We start from the raw sequence: 21103 nt of genomic DNA, 5'->3' as shown, positions 1-21103 counted from the left end.
TTAACATATATAGGACTGCTTGCCATCTGGAGGGGGGGTGGAGAGAGGGAGGGGAAAAAACGAAACATAAGCGAGTGCAAGGGATAATGTTGTAAAAAATTACCCTGGCATGGATTCTGTCAATACAAAGTTATTATTAAATAAAATAAAATTTAAAAAAAAGAAATTTGCAAGATTCAGAGCTTTGGGGGATTTCTGAAGATACAATTATAAGCCAAATCAAGCATTGATGCTCTCTGTTGCAAGATACTTAATTTCTTTGGGCCTCAATGTCCTTCTCTATAAAAGGAATGCATGGACTAGAGAGCTTTTCAGGTCCTTTCTAGCTGTAAATCTAGTATCCAAAGCAATTACGTTCACTGGAGACAGTCATGACCAACCTCCCCACAAAGAAAACCTCCTGTATTTAGCCCAGGGAGATTGACTAAGCGTCCAACCAAACCAACCAGAATGCATAATACTACACATAAGACAGTAATGCAGAATGCTTCAGACATGATTCTTCCATTCCATTAATGGGTGTTTGAGTTGGACAGAGCCCATTCTGAAATGGAAGAGCCAGGCAAGAGTAGCTTGCCCCATACTCTGTTATTTTTCAGCTCATCATCCATCCTCAGAATGCTTTCCCTTTTCCGCTCACAGCATTCACTCACTACCTGTTACTGCAAATTGGCTAGGAGGCAAAGCCAAAGGGTGGTGTTCATTCCCCGTGGATTTTTGTTTTCTTAATCACTCAGTGCCAACACTGAGGTTGCACTGGGATGAGTAAGAGCCTCTTCCGTTTTGCTCTGGGCCACTTTCCTCTTGATCACTCACTGCTTCTTGTTGCCGGCCTGACCTAGATATGGCACTAGGTAAAGAAGACTGCCTGGCTTTGGTGCTGTCCAGACTTGGATCCCAGATCAGGAGAAAGCGGCGGAATGTGTAAGTCGGACATTCTGGTGGAAGGGGGAGAAGGAAGGATTCAAAGTATTTCAGAAGGAGAACCAAGGCAGAGGCAAATGAACACTATTCAGCTTTCAGCTTGATTTTTATTGGAAGTACTAACAATTCTCCTTAGAACTGAATGCCTAAGGATTAAATAAGACATTTAGTGTCACCTTGAACAGACTTTGTGCTGATTTTCCAAAAAAAAAAAAAAAAAAAAAAAGTCTGCCTACTTCCAGCCAGATACTTTTAAAATCAGATATTTTCATTGTGGATTCAAAGGTTGCATCATGGAAGCAGTAATAGATTCTCCAGTTTTGAGACTCTTTGTTCTGAGTGGGCAATTGTAGTTAGTTCAGATTTGAACCCCTTTATTTTATAAATCTCTGGTGTCTTGTCACCTTCCAGAGTATCAGGAGCATTTTTCTTTTATAATGGCCATAGAGTTATGCATCTTTTGGGAAGATACAGAAAAAAAAATCTCTGTGTAGACATTAGGCTAGTGTCCTTTAAATTATTTGCACCTGGAATTTGCTATCTGAATGGGTTTTCTGATTCTAGATTCTGATTCTGATCCAAAGACTTGGATTTTTATTGGAATTGAGTGTGTGTTGTGTCTTTAAGCTAATGTATAATTGAGCTCTGTAGCAAGACTTTAGGTAAAGGGCGTTGAATGGGAAATTATCCAATCCAGTTGTTCTTTATATTTACCTAACATTGGGTTGATTAGTAGCCAGCTCCAGCTCACAGGTGTTCTCACATGTGCTAGATCCATTCTAAAGATGATATTCAAGGCTCACAAATTATCCAGATCTCTTCCGTGAAGGTAATGTGCCAAAAGCACATAAACATGAAAGCCCAGGCCTTGGAATTAAAATGGTAAAGATATAGCTCTTCATAATAACATTTTGTAGCTAGCACATCATCTCTTCCAAGCTACCCATAGCTCTTTATAAGGATGATCTCATTGTGCCATTCTTGAGCTTTTTCTTATCATTACCTCATTTTACAAGTGGGGGAATGAAGGCAAAATCTATTATACCAGATCATGGGCAAGAATATTAAGAGTAAGCAAAGGACTTTGGAGTCAACAAGCATTTGTTAAGTGCCTACTATGTGCCAGGAGCTTGATGAAAGAGGGGGAAAACATGATATTAAATGACTACTTACAAACAAGAATAGATTGGAGATGATAAATAAAAAGAAGGATTAAGAGGGATTAGATAAGATTTCTTATATAAAGTGAGATTTTAGCTGGAAGCTGAGGAAAGTCAGGGGGCAAAGTTGAGGAGGGAGCACCCCAGGCATGGGGGACAGCCAGTGAAAATGCACAGAACTGAGAGATGGAGTGTCTTGTTTTAGGGAACAGGAAAGAAGCTGGTTTATTTTGGGGAGTAAGGTGTAAGATGACTAGAAAAGTAGAAAGGGTCTAGGTTATGAAGGATTTTGAATGTCAAAACAGAATAATAAATCCTGCCAATTACATGTCCAACAAAGATTCATCTAAGCTTTCACTTAAAAACTCTATTTGTGGGGACTCATATCCCATCAATCTCCTGCAGCGGGAGTCTATATTTAGCTGGGTCTAATTGTTAGGAAATTTTTCATCTAAAAATTACTCCATATTTCCTTAAAAATTGCCCAAAGGCAGGACAAGAAAGTATGACATGAAAAGCGATACCAATCACCTGACTCCATCCAGCTTAATGCTATGTTCACTAGATACAGATATGGTCCATGTATTGCAGTTACTTGTTCCTCTCTCCTTGAGAATGACACACTCAGCCCAATAGATTCTTGTCTCACCCCTCCCAGAACCACCCACTCACAGGAAGGAGAGTTTCCGCAGTTAAGCCAAGTAAACATGCACCTGTGTGCCTAAAGGGAGACAACCTTTATGTACTTTTTATAGAGATAGAAGAATCAAGGCAAAGTATGTGGGTAATAGTAGTAGGTCACACCCTATGGAGGTCCCAAGAAGAAAAGTTGTGTCATAAACTTCCCCCAGGATACCTAGCCTATTGCTGAATAAGTCTACCTAAGGAAATGGCTGCTTCTAGACTCTTTGGAGTTCTCCAGACTTGGATATCCTATAGCTAAAGCACACCTTATACTTCGCATTCATGGATTCAAGAACTAGATAGAATCTAGCATAGAGATTTGTTGTCTACATTCATAATCAAAGAAAATGCTAAATTTCACTTAGCAGGTAGTGAAAGTAAAGATTGATTTACATTCGCTCTTCTTATCCCCAAATATTTATCCTTCCAGTGGGATTCTATGGATTTATGATTAAGAGCCCCTGATATATCAAAAGAACACCAAATATAAGAATGAATTTATTGCCATCATTATGACAGTTTCTGCTGCTAGTTATCATTTATAGAATGGCCTTGTGGCACTGGCTCCATGCCAAATGTAAAACTGGATTATTGTCTCTGACCTAAATAAATAGATGGACAGATGTGAAACAAACTAGAGGGTGAATGAAATGTCCTCCAGGGAGGGGTTGATGAAAACATAAAGGACAAAGTCTGCCACTGATCATTTTTAAAGCTGAGATATCAAACAGATTTGGATCTAGTTTTATGTTTTTGGGGGGATAGGGAAAGGAAAACTTTAAAAGGAGGGAATATGCCATTACTGTTTTCCTGTAGCATCAATCAACGTAATAGCACTTTAGATTTAGCACAAAGTTGACAACTCAGAGTAAGGGGGAAATTCAAAGGGAGTTTAGGAAGAAGACAATCTTTGTCTTTGAGGAATTGACCTTCTTAAAGAGAAAGCAAGGCAAATGTTCGTGAATAACTTAGTTCTCTGATGATTCTGTGATTTCATCCAATTATTCAGATGATGATAATGATGAAATTAAGGAAACTGAGGCTGAGAAAGTGACAAAGAAGGTAGTTGGTGCCGTAGTACATAGAGTGTCAGATCTAGAGTGAGGAGGAATCATCTTCCTGAGTTCAAACTGGTCTCATACACTAGCTGAGTGACCCTGAACAAGTCACTCAACCTGTTTGCCTCAGTTTCCTCATTTGCAAAATGAGCTGGAGAAGGAAATGGCAAAGCACAAAAATTCACTGAGAAAATCCCCACCAGGGCCAAGACACGACTGAAACAATTTAATAACAACAAATGCATTTGTGAAATTACAGAAATGTTCTGAACATTCTAGTACTATGTGATATAAAGTGAACGCTGAAGGACCAGGCTTCTAAGGCTGCTTGCAAGAAAGGTTTTATTATTTGCTATTATAATGAAGTACCTGCCTAGAGCATTTCACATCAATGATCCCTTGGGATAGCTAGTTGGCTCTGATGATTTTAGCACTTACAGAACTGGCATACACAACAGAAACAAGCCTTCTTTCACTATTTTATGTAGCCTGTGGCTTAAAGGAGTATGGGAAGAACCTTAGGGAGTCGGGGTCTCTGACCCGGCACCTGAAATTCTTAACCTCATGTGCAGGAAAAAAAATATCTAATTCAACATGGACAAAGAAATCATTGTTAACAAAGAAGTACCTGGAGGAACTTATTCCCATAAATTTCTTCAAGAGAGCTTTGGTGGGCTTCATTCTCTTTCATCACCAGAAGATTTAGGTCGGGTCTCCAGACTAGTCATGGTAATCTTAGAAGAAACATAATAGGAAGGGTCTGCTCTGAAAAGTTCCCTTTGATTAGAAACCGTGTCCATGTGTTTACAGGTCTTGGGCACCTCCCCGGACATCTCTGTAGAATTTATTGCTGGGATAACATAATCTGAGGGGAAAGGATGAAATAATACCCTGGGTATTCCCAGGATAGCTTTCCAAAAAGCAACAGATTAGGTTTTATATAGAAGAGTATGCTTTAAAGTAAGAAAATATTATGGAAATGGTCCTAATTATACTGTTCTGCAAACTTTGCAAACTTTAAATCATTATGTGAATCAATTATGAGTTAAAAAGGAACAAAATTTAAAGGCAGAACAATTTTTCTGCCAATCAGTAATAAGTTAGAACATACCTACTGTGTGCTAGAGATATAGCATTGAACATTTAAGGTTTTTTATTTTATTTTTTCCCAATTATTGAGCATTAATTTTCTTTCTTTCTCACTCTTCCCCCATCAAACAACAATAACAAAAAGACAACCCTCATAACAAATATGCATAAGGGGAGCAAATACCCTCATTGGTTATGTCCCAAATATATGTTTCATTCTGCATCTTGTATTCAACACACTACAGTCAAGAGGAGGGTAGCAAACTCCATCATTTGTCTTCTGGATTTCTAGTTGATCATTTCATTCCTTAAAGTTCTAATGTCTTTCAAAATGGTTTTTTTCCTTTAAAATGCTATTGTTGTCACATAAATTGTTTTTCTGGTTCTGCTCCCTTTATTATATACCAGTTTAATGTGGTCTCTTCTTCATTTAATATTTATTAAATACCTATTAGACGCAAATTCAGAGAGGAAAAGCGGTAGGAGACAGAGAGACCACCTCAGAGTAAGAGCTAGATTCGAGTCCAGCTTGATATTGGGCAGGTCACTGGGTCCTCATTGATACTGACATCTTTCTAAAACTGTAATTTATGTAGGAAGTGGGGATCTTGCATTGATTGCTATAGGAAATTTTCTCTCCAGCATTAAAAAAATAAAAATTAACCATATAAAATGATGTATTGAACAGTGTAGTAGTCAGCAATGACCATAAGCATCCTGGCTGCTGGGATTACAAATGCAATCACATGATAATAGCCTCTCTGAACTGAAGACTGCACCTACCTGCCTCACTTGCCCTCTCAAGCCCACAACTGATTTTGTCATGTGTATGATGTGGTTTTTCCTTGATATTCTCCCTCAGGTGGTCCTTTCCAGTCCAATTAGTGGGTGCTATTTTGAAAGATTGAAATATGGATCAAAGGGCATTAAGACCTCTATTAAAAAACTCAGATGATTCTTGGGAGCAGATGGGATTAAAAAAAAAGTAGAGTTAATTAAGACAAATCATCTCCAAATCAAATAGGAAAACTGCTCCTCCCATCCCAGGTGGCAGAAGAAAGCAAAACTCAACCTTATTCCATTCTTCAATGAAAAATAGTACAATAAAAGCTATACTTAGCTTAGGTCATAGATATTGTAAAAAAGCAATAAGATATTTTGTACAAAGTCCTTTGAACTCATTGGGAGACAGGTGCTGTATATCTTTGAGTCATTGCTTTAAAGGATAATCTGGCTTTCCCCCAAAATTGGATTAACTGCTTCACGGAATCCATTGGATGAAAGAAAAGGAAAGGAAAAAAAGTAATGTCCAAAGCAAAGATTCTTAATTTGGAGTCCATGATGCTCATGGATAGATTTCAGGATTTCATATTTTAAAAATATTTTGACAGCTGAACTACAGTATAATTGGTTTACTTTTGTGATCTTAAATATTTTATTTTATGCATTCAAAACATTTTTCTGAGTCTCTAGATTTGTCTTACCAACTATCTAAGGATCCCAATGCATAAGAAAAGATCAAGAACTTTTGGTGTGTGAGATTGGCAATCTATTGATTCGTCCTTCTCGCTCTCCCACCTCCCCTGCCCCTCTAATCATTTCCAGGTTAAACTAGTAATTGAAGTACCTGTAATGCTTATGATAACAAGCCTTAGGAGATGACCTAGGATAGTCATAATAATAGGTTAGGTCAATAATTCCCTGCTTAATGGAGATTATTATAACTATCCAGCAGTATATGAGAAAGCTGGCAGTGCCTATGTTGGAGAAAGAGTTGGGCTTTCTGCCATACCAGCATATCAATGAGTGGCAGGCTTGCCACGTAGCTGTTAGTTAGCTGGGTGGGTGGTTGGCAAGGAGTCACGAAACCTGAGAGGAGACTGGTGCTGGAGTTTTGTTTGTTTAACTTATAAATGGACTAATTACTGAAGCCAAACAGTACCACACCCTTGGTACAAGAGAAGAAATCTCTTTCTTTCATAATTGCTGCAAGTACCCCAACCCTCTCCCAATTCAAATTGAAACTTTGTGGGGGGTTCTAATTTAATAAGTGGGAACATTTGTTTTCTCCATCCCTAGATTAGTGGGAACCCGAAACTTTATTGTTGAAGTAAAGCAGAATTTAAACTTTCATAAAGTGACTCTGTGCCTTTACTTACTCAGAACTAAAACCAGGGCTTATCAATGAGAATTTTTTAAATAAATCTTGGGAATCCATCTTTTTAAGGTGTTGCCTTAAAGATGGAAGAAGTTTGGATTTTGTAGTTTGAGAAATATTGAAATCTGACCTTTAACTAAAGAAAAAACAATGATATTTCTAAGAGTAGATACTTAGCACAAGGAAATGAGCCTTGATTGTGAAAGTAATTAGGCTATCTTTTTTTAAAAATTGCTGGAAAATAACTTCCCCTGTTGTACAAACATTCCAGGAAATCATCTCAGGCTTGTAAGCAGATTGCAAGGTGGCCTCATTTATGATAAATGTCAATTGTGGCCTATAAAATTGGCATTTTATAGGCAAATGAAGTACAGTGAAGTGGACAAAGTCCATTTGGAATCAGGCTTAGAGAAAAGGTTTTGGTCCGTCTCTTTCCTCTGCACATAAGAGCTGTGTGAACCCAGACAGATTCTTTTTACACAAGTGTGACTGATCTGTGTAGTGGAGAGAAGCTTCTCACCAGAAGTTGCTGATACCCATGAAATCACAAATCTAGATTACTGAAATCTTTTTCTAAAAAGCAAGAAAAAGGGGAAAAAAAGTGTCCTGAACTTTCTCAGATGATGGGGGCTCTAATTAAGTATTAATACTAGATGTACCATGAATGTAACATTTTTTTCTCAATAGTATTTTATTTTTTTTAAATACACATAACAATAGCTTCTAACATTCATTTTTGTAAGATTTTGTGTTCCAAAATTTTTCCCTCTCCTCCTTATCTCTTCCTTCCCCAAGACAGCAAGTAATTTGATATAGGTTAAATATGTACAATCCTTTAAAATATATTTCTATATTTGTCATGTTGTATAAGAAAAATCAGCCCAAAAGGGAAAAACCATGAGAAAGAAAAACAAACAAAAAAATGAAAATTCATGCTTCAACCCACATTCAGCCTCCATAGTTCTCTTTCTGGATGCATTTGGAATTGTCCATCCCAAGTATATTGGAGTTGTCTTGAATCAATTGTGACGTTGTTATGTTTAGGCTATTGGTTAAAAAAAAAATTTGATTAGCTCCAAAAGAAAGTCCATGGATTTTTAAAAACTGCCTATTTGCCTATTAGCTTTGGAGGACATTAAATCCATCCCTCTTCATTTCACACATGAAGAAACCGAACCCCAAAAAAGCACAAGGTCACATAGGTAGGAAGCAAGAGAGCTGGGATGGGGACGCAAGTCTTCTGGCTCTCAATATAGCATAATTTCTACTGCACTTGACTCCTTTCTGCATAATTATTATTACATTATGCCAGTATATAAATCCAAAGTGTTCTAGAAATCTTAGTGCAAACTTTAATAGCTTAAACCCTATATATATAAGACACACACAAAACTTGCCTGAATGGGCTGAAAAGGAGGGAAGGAATATAGCCACTTCTTCAATAGATAATTCTGTGTAGTTCTGAAATGTATTCTTAGCACCTGCAGGATTAAAGCCTGGAGGGCAAAATCCCCACTGCTCTTCCACTAAACCCAGATTCTTTAAATAGGTAACCCTGGCCCTTTGATTGCCATCAGAGTGATAGACATGAAAATAGTCTCAATGAATGCTTGTGGAATGATGGAATAATGTGGATCTTATTCATTAACACTGATATTAAATTACAGGCCATTCAGAGTTGAATGGGAGATTAAGTTCTATTACTTTTTCATCTCAATTGAGTAAGCAGTGACTAAAATTTAAGCTAAGAGAATCAGGGTGAATTATGGTAGTGGTAATTGGCCTACTGATACAGAACAAGCTGATGTCACTCCTCTCGAGGATTACTCTTTCCCCTTTCGAACTTCCTGCCCCTGAATCTGTACTTGAGAGCCCTTAGTAAACTCATATATGAAGAGGTACAATTCATTTTTTTTTCAGGGAATACTTTAAGAGTGTGACAGATAAATTTACATGATAATTTTGTTGCATATTTGAAAGGAATAGCAAGTTGTGAATAGTGAGTTACAGTTTCACATACAATTATCTTTTTTATTTACTATCTTAGAAAAGTGTTTGTTTTATGCCTTAAATTAAAAAAAATTTTTAAGTGTGATAGAAAGGTCATTTAAATCTGTTTGACAGGAGTAGTGTGTTTCATCATTAGAAAATTCAAAGACGATTAGAATCATGGACATATGACAAGTCTAAAAATCTGTAAGAATTGACAAGAAAAGACATAGAGCTCATTTTCCTTGCTAATGCTTCTTTTTCCCCAAACCAGAGAGACCAAATACTGAAATAAAAAAGAAAAGAATATGTGAAACTTTAAAATTATTCCATAATGCTTGTGTGTATTTTCACAACCTTTTTTATTCAGTTCCCTGGGACATGAATGTTTTCCAGATTCACTGAAATGAAGCCTATAGGGCTGTAAAACTCTGTATACTCTTTGATCCAGCAGTGTCTTTACTGGGTCTGTATCCCAGAGAGATCATAAAAAAGGGAAAAGGACACACATGTGGAAAGGTGTTTGTAGCAGCCTCTTTTGTAGTGGCAAGGAACTGGAAACTGAGTGGATGCTCATCAGCTGGGGAATAGCTGATAAGTTATGGTATATGAATATTATGGAATATTATTGTTCTGTAAGAAATGACCAGCAGGAAGATTTCAGAGAGACTTAGAGAGATTTACATGAATTGATGCTGAGTGAAGTGAGCAGAACCAGGAGATCAATGTACACAGTAACAAGACTATGTGATGATCAACTGTGATGGATGTGGCTATTTTGAACAATGAGGTGATTCAGGGCAGTTCCAATAAACTTGTGATGGAAAGAGCCATCTGCATCCAGAGAGAGGATTGTGGGAAATGAATGTGGGTCACAACATAGTATTTTCATTTTTGTTGTTATTTGAATTGTTATTGTTATTTTAATGCTTGTTTTTTTATTTTTTTTAATTTTGATCTGATTTTTCTTGTGCAGCATAATGATTGTGGAAATATGTGTGGAATTGCACATGTGTAACCTATACCAGATTACTTGCTGTCCCAGGGAGGGAAGAAGGGAGGAGAGATGTAGAAAAATTTGGAACACAAGGTTTTGCAAGGTGAATGTTGAAAAGCATCTTTGCGTGTATTTTGAAAATTAAAAAATTTGAAAATTTTGAAAAATAAAAAACTATTATAAAAAAAAAAGAAATGCAGCCTATGAAATAATAAATGGGACAACTCGGTGGTACTGGGTCTGAAAGAAATTCCATTATAGCTTCAGACACTTACTAGCTGTGTGATCCTGGGCAAGTCATTTAATATTTACCTATCTGGAGACTGGATGCAAATCAACACATGCTATATTAATTTTTTTTCTTTTTCTTCTTTTTTTCCCTCTCATGTTTTTTTTTTCCTTTTGTTCTGATTTTCCTCTCCCAACATGATTAATAAAGAAATATGCATTTTTAAAAATTAATGTACAGGTATAACCACAAAAATAATAAAAAACAATTTAAAAAATATCTACCTATCAGTTTCTTCTATCGTAAAATGAGAGTTTAAAAATGCATCTATCTCTTAGGGTTGTTGTGAGGATCAAATGAGATAATATTTGCAAAACTCTTAGCATAATAGAACTTATTAATTCTTGTTCCCTTCCTTTCTCAGGTTAAAATAAATATACCTCTTCCCAGATAATTTCTTACTAAACCCCACCCCACCTAATCTTTACCTACTTAGAATAGTAAGAATCCCTTTCCCCTCTCTCTTCATCTGTAAGAAGGGGAAAATGATAGCATCCACCTCACAAGGTTTCTGTAGTCATCAAGTGAGATAATACATGTACAATACTTGGCTTAAAGTACTTTGTAAATGTTTTCTTTTATTGTTATTTTGAAGATTGGGTCTCCCTGTCTTTCCAGACTGCATGTGCTGTAGCCATCCACAAGCCTAATGCACTACTGATTGGCTCTGGAGCTTTTTTTTGACCTTCCACAGGATAGCCTATCACCACGGCTCGCCATATGGGTATCAGACTTAGTGTGAGCAGCTAAGTGATATAGTGGTTAAAACAGTGAGTGGAAAAAAGGAGGTCTGAATCCAAATCTGATCTCAGACACTTACTATGTATGGGCAAGACATTTAACTTCTTTCTGCTTTTGTTTTCTCATCTATGAAAATGGAGTCAAAATAGCATCTCTTCCAAGGTGGATCAACTTAGATATTTGTAACACTCTTAGCGCAATGCCTGGAATACAGTAGATGTTTAATAAATGCTAGTTTTCATCATTATTATCATCAACCTGCCCCACTACAATTCAGAATTCCCAAGTTTATACAATCTACCAGTATTAGCTTTCCTGACAGCTGAATCTACAAATGTGTACCAACACATCTGGCTATTATTATTATAAACTTAGATATATTCCCTGCCAAAAATCTTATAATCTAATAGTATTCTTTTTTCTTTTTTAAAGAGAAATTCATTGATTTTTTGTTTAAATATGTTATCTAAAAATTGAAAGGACTTTGAAGTACTATAATAATAACAACAATAACAATAATAATTAGCATTCACATAGCACCTTAAGGTTTGCAAAGCATTTTGGAAAGATTATTTAATTCTATCTTCATGAAATTGGGAAGTTGTATTACAGTTCAGGAGACAAAGTTACAGAGAGACTTAAATAACTTGTCCAGGGTCACAGCTAGTAGGTAGGTTGGAACTCAGATTTTCCTGACTCCAGGTCAATGCCACTGTATCTGCTGTCTTCACCTAGCTGTAGCTGTATAATATGCATAATGTGATGTATATGGTAAAGTATTGACAAAGCAGTTATGTGCTGAATAATAGAGAAATAGATGGAATTGAAATAATCCCAGCCTTAAAGAGAAGCAGTGTGATATTGTGGCCAGAAAGATGGCATCAAAATTAGAAAGATTTCAGTTCAAGTCCTGACTCTGACATAAGAGAAAAAGCTAGTTTGCATGGTAGAAAGAGCTTCCTCACTTGGAAGTTCCCAAATCCAATGAAATCACAGAATCAATGCCTATTTTTAATTCTTTATAGATTAAAGATATAGCGCCCTATGGTGAGAGAAATATAAGCATATAATTTGCAGGTATTATATATTTATAAACATAATATTTTAAAATTTAAAATATATATATACATAGGGCACATAGGTGGTGGATAGAACACTGGGCTTGGACTCATATTCCTGAATTCAAATTCAGCCTCAGATACTTACTAGCTATGTGCCCCCAGATAAGTCACTTAACCCTGTTTGCCTCAGTTTCTTCAACTGTAAAATGAGCTAGAGAAGGAATATATCCAGTATATTTGCCAAGAAAACCCCAGATGAGGTCACAAAGAATAGAACATGACTGAAAAATAACTGAATACATATATATAAAATGTTTGCCTATAATTGTTTATAAAACAATTTTGGGGAGGAGGTCTTTTGATAAGTGGAGGTACCAAGAAAAGCTTCATGTTGCAGGTAGCTTTTGAGCTGAGCTTTGTCCTGTAAGAGGTGGGAGGTGAGGAGAGATTACATTCCAGGCAAGGGGAGAGGCTTTATAAAAGCTCTGAGATGGCAGATGGAATGTTGTATGTGAGGAACTTCGAGATGGCCAGCTAGACTGGAATGTGGAGTGCATGAAGGGAAGGGAATTACATTGTCTGGGAGCCAGTTTGTGAAATGTTTTCAGAGCCTAACAAGGAAGTTTATAGTTGATCCTACAGGTTAAGAGAGAGTCCCTTAAGTTCGTTGAGTAAGGGAGTGATTCAGTGATCAGGACTGTGCTTTAGAAAAGTCACTTAACAACTATGTGGAGGAGAGATGAGAGGATAAAAAGAACCAAGACAGAGAGATGATAGAAAGATAGACAGACAGACAGATAGATGGATGGATACATAGATACACAGACAGGCAGATACAAAGAGACAGAGACAGAGAGAGATAGAGAGACAGAGAGCATTTCCCAAGGGGCAGCTAGATGGTGAATGGATCTACAGTGGTATAGTGGATGGTGCATCAGCCCTGGAGTCAGGTTTACCTGAGTTCATATATCATCTCAGACAATTATAAGTATTATGACCCTGGAAAAGAGACTTAATCCCAATTGCCTCCCTCTGCACTCCCTCAAAAAAGGCATTCCCCCATGCTTCAAGAAATAATATAATGGTTGATTTTAGAAAAAAAATGGAAAGACTTGCGTGAAATAATGAATAGAACCAAGAAAATATATTATATACTGTAATAGCAATCTTGTTCAAAAAAACAATGGTGAATAACCAAGTTTTTCTGAGTATTTTAAATACTTAAAACAACTACAAAAGACTTTTGAAAGAAGATGCTATCCACGTTCAGAGAAAGAATTGATCAGTGGAAGTATCTATAGTATGGTTTTATATATATTTACAATCGGAGTCAAACGGTGGCCTTTTCTAGTGGAGGTTGTGGAGAGTAGGAGGGAGACAGTTTGCAACTTAAAATGTAACAAAAAAATAGAATATTTAAAAAATTAATAAAGTGGTTTAAAAATATGAATAGTTCACAAAGTAATGAAAATTGCAAATGACCATGTGAAAACATGTTCTGAATCACTAATAGTAAGAGAAATTCAAATGAGAATAGCACCAAAATTATATCTCACATCTTGAAATTGGCAATGATGTGAGATTTGTATGAACTGATGGAGAAAAATGTTAAAACCAAAACACAGTATGATAGTGAGTACCCCATAAATGAGAAGATCAGAAAAAGAAAGCTGAATTATTAATAAATGAAAATCTTGCTAAGATCCCTGAGAACTGATCATAGAACATTCTTTGGCAAATGTCTCTCCTGGCAAACCAAAAAGAAACGATTAAGGATGTAGTCATGTATATTTATCTTGAGAGTACCCTTTTGTTTGATTTTTTTCTTTGACATGAAGGAGCATTCAAATTGGAGGGGGAAGCAGTTGTTTCTGTTGTTAGTATTATTACTTGATTCTTTTCCTCTTTGTCCTCTAGAACTCTGTTTAAAGTTTATTTGTTTTTTGTTTTAACATGTTCTACTTTTGAATATAGCTATCCATCACCAGATGCAGAGAGGTTTTTAGATAGACGTGGGAATCTACTCTATTAAACTTAGATGTAACAAACAGAGAGGGATTGAAAATTCTTTTTCCATTATGGAAAAAAGACAAAGATGAGAAAGAATTTGGGATGACAGACAGCCTGAGTGCTGCACTGGTATTCACAAAATGTTTTTTCTTTTTACATCTAGAATGCACAGGCCTGATTTTTTATGAAAGATCACTAGACAGAAACAGACAAGAATTGGCTAGAATAAGAAATTGTGAATGGGCTTCAACTTTTGGAGGGAATATTCACATTAATCAATCCTGAATCCATTGAAGTCTAATCAAAGCAATCTCCCCCATCAAGCTTTTCTCAGGCCTTTCCACATTCTCAAGAAAGTGATTTTCTCCCTCTTCCTCTTCTTCCCCCTTCCTCCTCCCTACTCTCTTCTCTTCTGCCCCTCCCTCTCCCTCTCTCTTCTCCTTTTCTTTCCTCTTTCTCTCTCTCTCTCTTTCTGTCTCTCCCCCACCCCCACCTTAGTCATCATATCACTTTGCTTACTTTCTGCTTTGTATTTCTCATTCTCTATTACATCCTACTTATTTGTGGATCTCCACTCACCTCCACTGGATTATAAATTCCTTGAGAGTAGGATGTGTATCATATCTACTATATTTTTATATCTCTAAAGCCTTAGACAAAGTATATGTTTAGGGGGCAACTAGGTGGTGCAGTGGATAGAACATCTGTCTTGGAGTTAGGAGGATCTGAGTTCAATATGATCTCAGGCACTTAATGTGTCCTAGCTGTGTGACCCTGGGCAAGTCACTTAATCCCTAACTGCCTCAGGGGGAAAAAAAAGGAAAAAAGAAAGTATAGTTTAGACCAAGTAAAAATAATAAACTATGAATCTATTGAGTTTTATTTTGGATTCCATTTACATGGTAAAACAATGACATCCAATGGTCTGTCATATTAACTAGAGAAGGGATCTGTTTTCAGCCTTCTAAGGGAAAAGCCCAGGTGACTCACAAACAAGAAATGTCCCTGTCTCACTGTATATATGAAAGTAATGTTTGTTCCATTCTGGGCATCCAGTCTCCTCAGACTGGATCATTTGTGTAAACTTCCCAGGAATTTGGTAATCTGCTTGGAAAAGGTTTGGGTCTATTTAGATCTATTTAGGCCCAAGTCAAATGAAGCATCATATGTAAATCACTTTGCAAACATTAAATGCTACTATTGTAAATGCTGTTATTAAATTATTATATCCAATACCACCCAAACCATTCAGTATTTCACTGAGAAGACTCCTCAAACTTCCAGCATAGTACTAGAAATGACTCAGTCATCTTGCAGTACTTTAGACTAGTATTGCTTGAATCTAGGGAAAATCAGGCTTTTTGCTCCTGGTCTACCAAGCCTGCAAGGATGAGGAAATAAATAAAACTAAAATACTAAGTGAACCTAAGAAGATTCAAATGTCCAGCTTATACTGATTGCAATTCTACAGAAACCTTGTAATTGTAAAAAGTTGTTCCAAAGGGGAAGAAAAAATAGTTATGAGAGAGGATTAATCATGTGGGCCATTTAGAAAGCTTTGTTTGATCCCAGAGGGAATAACTAGGAATAGCCAATGAAAGTTGCAAAGAGCTGATTTAGGTGTGATGTCAATAAAAACTTCCTAAGGATCACTGCAATCTAAAAGTAGATTTGTTTGCTTCAGGAGGGGGAATAAACTTGATGAAAAATTCAATGACTTATCCACTTGCTGGGTAACTTGTAAAAGCTTCTTTCCCATGGAGATTGAAGTAAATAATTGGCATTATCTGATTAAAATTAAAATTCTGTGTTTTAAGAAATAGCAATTTTTTTTTGGCTGAGGCAATTGGAGTTAAATGACTTGCCAAGCGACACACATCTCCTGCCTCCTTGCATTCACTTTCCCTTATGCTTAGAAATCACTGGAGCCTCATCTCTGACTTTCAGAATCCTTAATTCCCCTCATGGCTCAGATCAAATCTCGTTTCTTTCATAAGGCTTTCCCTGATATCCCATTTACTAGTATTGCAATCCACCTCAAATTTTCCTAGAGGTCTTTATCTGATATTTCTTTCTGCCCCCACCACCATTCTATCATGTATTACATTTATCATTTGTGTTTTTCTCTGTCTTCCTTCCATATACTAAGTAAATTTCTGGACAGGGACCATTGTTTTGTTTCTCTAAGAACTCATCCTATTCCAGGATGCTTAATAAATGCTTAATCAATATTTATTAAACAATTGAATTTGTTGAATTTTTCAGACTTCATTTATGCGCCTGTATTTTGTACTACCCTTCCTCCCGTCCCCAAAAATGCAGGGCTTCTCAAATTTTCTTTCAGCCTTAAGAATCTATGGAAAATGGGAGCTGAGCAGCTACTAATCTATGAACCTTGGGATGGAAGAGTATTAGTTCTAAATTCAAATGCATGAAAGCAAATGCTCTTACAATGTCAAAATCAAGAAAGATATGTAGCTAATGGAGCAGCTTTGAAAAACTTAGCTTAGAGAATTAAAATTCCTCCATTCCAACTGCATTTAGCATGCTGTTTTTGGAAGCAGCTAGGGAATTTACAATCCCTTTTGTACCATGCACATAGAGAATTACATTATTGACACTGGAAAGGCTATTCAACTCATTTGAGGATTAAATATAAAATATGAATTCCCCCCTCCCCACATACATTCTGCACATTCTATTCATTTCCCCTTCAGAAGTTAATTGCCCAGTAAGAAAATTTAGTTATCGTTTTTTATTAATTCACACTTAAGTATTTATAATAAAAATTTTACTAATTTTTTCAAATTTTTCTTTATTGTTATAATTTTGATCATTGTCAACAAAACAAAATATTTCCTTATACAAAGAAGAGAAAATTAATGCATCTGAAACTCTTTCTTTCCTTGAATAATTCAGTGACATAGTTCCAATGCTATCTTTTCCTGAATTTCCTTTTGCTTTCATATGTTGATTTAAAAAAATTATTCATCTACTCTTTTTATTTTCTTTCTTTTTTTCAGTATCACTCTCTTGATCCTCTCAACAATCCTCTCCTTTAAAAATTACCCTGGCATGGATTCTGTCAATATAAAGTAATTATTAAATAAAAATTAAAAAAACAAAACAAAACAAAACAAAAAAACAATCCTTTCCTTTCTCCCAAATCAAATGTCATCGATGAGTATTGTCATGCAAAACCAATACACACATTGGTTATAAAAGAAAATGTGTCTCATTCTGCACCTCTAGTTCATCAGCTCTCTTCAGATCTATGGAAAGGAAGTATACTTCATCATCAGTTTTCTGAAATCATGATTGGATATTGCATGGATTAAATAGATTTTAACCTTTTTGGCATTATTATCCTTTACAATATTATAATCATTGTATAAATGATTTACTTGGTTCTGTTCACTTTGCTCAATATCGCTTCATATGAGCCCTCCCAGATTTCTCTGAATCCATCACTTCTGTCATTTTTATGGTGTAATATAATTTCATTATATTCATGCACCATAATTTTATTCAAATGATTAAGAATTTTGCTGTCATTATTTTTCTATAACACCACCAAAAAGTGTTGCCATAAATATTTTTGTACATAAGAATCTTTTCTATCTTGGATTTCTTTGGGATTGAAAATCTAGTAAAAGCTTTTTGGATTACAGTTCAAAATTGCATTCAAACGTAATTGGATCCCTATATGATCATATCAGCAGTATATTAGTGCACCTGATGTCTTGTAGATACTAGAACTATTGTATTTCCCTTTTTTGATCATCTTTGCCAATATAATAAGTGTGAGATAGAAGTTCACTTGTTTTCATCATAATTTCTCTTGTTATAAGTAATTTGGAGGATTTCTTCCTATCTTGTAACTCTTCATATATTGGAAAATAGCTGTTGTTCTTATATATATGCATTAATTCCTTACATAATTTACATATCAGATTTAGAGAAATTTACTATAAGGACATTTCCTCCAGTTCATCATTTCACTTTTAATTTTAATATTGTTTTTTGTTGGGGAGGAGAACTTTTTGATTCTATATGCTTAAAATTGTTCATTTTATTTCACGTAATTTTCTTTATCCTTATTTGGCAACAAACATTTTTATAACCATAGTTATTAAGGGTATCTCCTTTCCTATGCCTCTAATTTATCAATGTTTTAAGCTGAGATCACTCATGCTTTTAGAGTTTATTGTGGTACTAATTCTGAACCTAATTTGTGCCAGACCACTTTCCAAATTCCCTAACAAACTTTGTCAAAATGGCAAATCCTAAGTAGTTGGAGTTCTTTGGCTTATAAAATCCTATGTTAACATCCTTGATTTCTTCTTAATCTTAGGCATCATATCTTTTTTTTCTATACAATCAAATCAGTTTTTCCATTTTTAACCACTACAAAAAAGTCTTGATGATTACTGCTTTATAGTGTAGTTAATGATCCAGAACTGCATCCTTTTATTCTCACCTTTTTCCCATTATTTTCCTTGAGATTATTGACGTTTTGTTTTTCCAGATGAATTTTGTCTCCCTGTTTCCCTATTATGTTTAAAGTATTTCTACAACATGCTTTGTAATAAATTCTTTCCTCTGCTTCATTTTTATCCTATTGTATTTCCTCTTCCTTCTATTTTCTTTCCTCTCTTAAAACTAACAAAACAGAATGAAACCACAACCAGGCCCTATGTTTATCCCCATTTATTTTCTTTATGACTTTTGAATACATCAGGATTTTGAAAAGGACACTTGTCTCTTCTGTCCCTATTGGAATCATTTAAAGCCTTCTTTTTGTTCAAATATACTTACTTTTCTAGGTTTCTGTTGATTCTGATGTTTACATTTCAACATTTGCATTCATTATTTGTCCTTTTAAAAGACATGCTTGAAAATACTTTATTCTATTAAAGATCAATTTCCCTTCTCCATAGAATTTTAATCAGCTTGGCAAGTCCAGTTATCTTTCCTTGTAAGCCTTCATCTTTTACACTTTTTGATACCATGTTTCATGATTTTCTCTCCTTTATAATAGTTGTGGGATAAGCCTATGTGATGCTGACTGTAGTTTCTTTCCACTTGAATTCTTTCTGGATGTTTGCAATATTTTTCTTTGGTCTGGAAACTGGAGTTTAATGTTTCTTTTAGGAAGTAACTTATCATTTATTTCTATTTTAATTTTGCCCTCTGTTTTAACAGATCTAGGCAATTTTTTTTTGTTAAAACTCATACACAACCTCCCTCTTCCATCTCTCTGTCACTAGTTGTCTCCCATGCCTTTCTCTCCTCATCTCTGTCTTTGAATCTCTGATATTGTTCAAGACTCTTCAATGTTGTTGTTCCATAGTTTCAATTGTGCCCAATTTTCTGTAACCCCATTTAAGGTTTTCTTGGCCAAGATTCTAAGGTGGTGTGCCATTTCCTTCTCCAGCTCATTTTACAGATGAGGAAACTGAGGCAAATAGGATTAAGTGGTTTGCCCAGGGTCACAAAGCTAGTAAGTATCTAAAGTCAGATTTGATCTCAGGTCTGCTTGACTCTCCATCTGGTGCAATATCCACTTTGTCACCTCACAGCCACTTTCTCTAGGAGGCCTCTACTGGCTTCCTGGTTATTAGAATTCTCCCCACCAAGATTAGCTTCCATCATCTCTGTATGTATCTTATATATGCCTATTGATTTACATTTTACCTTCATTATTAGAATATGAACTTGTTAAAGCTAGGAACTTTTTTTGTTTTTCTTTGTGTTTTAGCACAGTGCCTGCCACAGAGTAATACAATAAATGCTTGTTATTATTAATTGATGATTACTTGAAATATGTTGTCTAAGTTTTTTTTTAAATTAACCATATCTTTGAAGGATTCCAATGATACTTCAATCCAAGAAGCATTTATTAATCACTTATATGCTAGGCACAATTTTGGTGCTGGGAATAAAAATGTGATTAATGAAAAAGTCCCTATTTGCAAGAAGCTTATATTTATATAGGCGAAACAATAGACATATATGAGTATATACAAAATAAATACAAAGAAAATAAATAATAATAAATACTCCAGCTCCCAGTACTTAGGGAATATGTTGCCTTTCCCTATCTCCCTGCCCAGTGACCTATGGTGGATGGTCCTGAATGGCTCTAATTGCCTCAAGTGGCATCTGGCTTCAGGTTTCCAGTTGCTAGCACTCACACTCCTAACCCTGATTTGTGACACCCCATTAGGATCATTGGCTGACAAATGGCATCTATGTAAGGGCTCACTCTGATTCCCTTGGTTCTTCTCTACCCAATTCTCTTGGCTTCTCTGTTCCCCTGAAGTTGTTCTGGTTTCTCTGGCAAGTACCATAGAATTCTCCTTTCCTCTATAGTTGTTTTAACAGATAAAGGAGTTTCCTTCTCTTTCTTTTCCATTCCCTTTATCATTGTCCTTCAGGAGTCTGTCTTAAGACACAAGAGTCTCACTTCATGTCACCTTCATATCACTCTCATAAGTCAGTTATCATGTTTTGAATATGTCTGGAATAAATCTTACAACTATTTATTCTAAAAAACTATATTTTAATGGAAAGAACATGGACTTGGATGCCTAAGAACAGAAGTTACTGGTTGTGTAACCTATGGTTTATTTATTAATTAACTTTTCTAAAATTCCTTTTCCTTATCTATAAAATGGCCATCAAAGTCCTTGTAGTACCTTCCTCAAAAGGTTACTGTGAGAAATGTACTTGGACCCTGAAGCATTATACAAACATGATTTGTGGATGATAGGGATTTCCCTTTCATTGGCCATCAGAGGTCAACCCAAACATAGAAAACCATCTCCACCCAATCACTATGTGTCAAAGCTATGGTGAAATCAAAGTCCTAAAGGACATAAAAACCCCATCTACCTTTCCGGAGTCCTCACTGCCACATAGACTACCCAGTCACTTTGAA

The 21103-nt window shown here is 35.7% G+C and overlaps 1 protein-coding gene across 3 annotated transcripts in view; it reads left to right on the top strand.

Annotated features, from left to right (window-relative positions):
• Nucleotides 1-21103, top strand: part of SHROOM3 (shroom family member 3) — a 232504-nt gene that overhangs the window by 75629 nt on the left and 135772 nt on the right. The window lies entirely within an intron of this gene.

Source organism: Antechinus flavipes, chromosome 6, assembly GCF_016432865.1.
Source record: "Antechinus flavipes isolate AdamAnt ecotype Samford, QLD, Australia chromosome 6, AdamAnt_v2, whole genome shotgun sequence".
Taxonomy (NCBI): Eukaryota; Metazoa; Chordata; class Mammalia; order Dasyuromorphia; family Dasyuridae; genus Antechinus; species Antechinus flavipes.
Note: the sequence above shows the minus strand (reverse complement) of the source record. Positions and strands in the feature narration are given on the sequence as shown.